At 37.2% G+C, this 2,073-nt stretch overlaps 1 non-coding gene across 1 annotated transcript; it reads left to right on the forward strand.

Moving 5' to 3' along the window:
* Window positions 1–492: 492 nt before the first annotated feature.
* Window positions 493–598, forward strand: LOC140611525 (U6 spliceosomal RNA). The gene has a single exon (XR_012012676.1). It is a non-coding gene; the product is annotated as a U6 spliceosomal RNA (small nuclear RNA).
* Window positions 599–2,073: the final 1,475 nt, after the last annotated feature.

Genomic DNA, 2,073 nt, shown 5'->3' on the forward strand with positions numbered 1-2,073 from the left:
GTTGATGAAAATGCATCATGTAGAGTAGACTAGGATAATATTAAATGAGCATGATGTCAAGCCCATCCAGAAAAAGATCACATAAATATTAAAATAAAAAGAATTTGATTTGGGAGAAAGAAAAGAACAGTTGTTAGATTAACAAACAGTTGGAAACTGATGCAATCTAAAGGTTTGTTAATCACTTTTTGGGAAAAAAGTGGGTTCAATCCAGTCCCCTTTCAAGGGTTCAATCCAGTCCCCTTTCAAGTGTATGATCAATACTCTCAGTTGTCCCATCAATACAAAATTATTGAGAGCCAATGAACAACCATGGGATAAGCCCTCTGAATAAAATGTGTACAATGAAAATCTATAAAGTTTCATGTATTCATTCAATAAATACTTAAGGCACAAAGCTAGAAAAGACAATTATAAATAGATTAGACATTATCTCTGCCCTCACAAGGCCTATAACTTAATAAGGTTATAAGCAAGAATGTTATTATAAGAATGTTCACCTTAGCAATACATACACTAAAATGGGAATAATACAGAGAAAAAGAGTATGGTCCCTAAGCAGGACGACAGGCAAATCTGTGAAGTGTTCCATATTTTCAAAAACTTAGCTCTCAAAATCTGTTATAGAAATTAATATTAAAAGGGCTGTGGTCTATGTACAAACACAAGATGATGTAAGGTGCATTTAATGCTGTTCACAAGAAAACCACTTTAATATAAATACATAGGTTGAAGGTGAAACAATGGAAATAAATTTATCATCTGAGCACTAATTAGAAAGGAAAACGTGAAGATGGCTAAAATAAATAACACAGGAAAGAACAATTGTTGGTGAGGATGTGGAGAAAATGGAACCTTCATAGCTTGCTGGAATGTAAAACGATGCAGCTTCTTTGCAAAACAATTTAGCAGTTTCTCATAAAGTTAAATATAGAGTTACCACATGACCCAGCAATTCCACTCCTAAGTATACATCAAAGAGAAATGGAAACATATGTATGTGAAATGCACAAGTGCATTATTCATAAAAACCAAAAAGTGGAAACGGTCCAAATGTCCATCACTTTATAAATGGATAAATCAATGTGGCACATCCAAGTGATGTAAGCAGAATAAAGGCCCCTAAATACGACTGTGTCCTAATCCCTGGAAGCTGTGAATATGTAACCTTGCATGGCATAAGGGACTTCCCAAATGTGAGTAAGTTATGGTCTGTGAGATGGGGAGGTTACCCTGAAAGATCAAGATGCCCAGTGTAATCACAAGGCTCTTAAAATTGGAAGAAGGAGAGAGGAGAGTCAGTCACAGAAATTCTGTGTGAGAACTCCCCCTGCTTTTGTTGGCTTCGAAAATGGAGAAGGGAGGGGAGGAGGGAGGGAGAGAGAAGGCCATAAATCAAGGATGGAGAGAGGTCTCTAAAAGATGGGAAAAACAAGGAAATGGGTTCTTCCCAGTGTCCAGAAAGGAATGCAGCTCTGCCAACATCTTGATTTTAACAAAGTGAGACTTGTATTGAATTTCTAATCAATAGAACTGTCAGATAACAAATTTATGTTGCTTCAAGCCACTAAATTTATGGTAACTTCTATCAGCAACAGGAAACAAATATGTTATTCATTGGAATAGTATTCAGCTATGAAAATAATTGAGTATTGATACATTACAGCATGGATGAAGATCGAAAACACTATGCAAAGTGAAACAAGAAAGTCACAAAGACCACATATTTTATGATTCTATTTATATGAAGGTATGCAGAGTAAGCAAATTTTTTAAAAGATTTTATTTATTTATTCATGAGAGACACAGGCAGAGAGAAGCAGAGACATAGGCAGAGAGAGAAGCAGGCTCCCTCTAGGGAGCCTGATGCAGGACTCGATCCCAGGACCCCAAGACCACGACCTGCGCCAAAGGTAGACGCTCAACCACTGAGCCACCCAGGTGCCCCAGAGTGAGCAAATTTATGAAAACAGTGAGTAGATTAGTGATTGCTTAAACCTGAGTGTAGGAGGCTCTAGTGGGGACAGGGCTAACTGTTAATAAATACAGGGTGTCTTTTAGGGAAGCAGAGTG

This window comes from Canis lupus, chromosome 19 (assembly GCF_048164855.1).
Source record: "Canis lupus baileyi chromosome 19, mCanLup2.hap1, whole genome shotgun sequence".
Classification (NCBI taxonomy): Eukaryota; Metazoa; Chordata; class Mammalia; order Carnivora; family Canidae; genus Canis; species Canis lupus.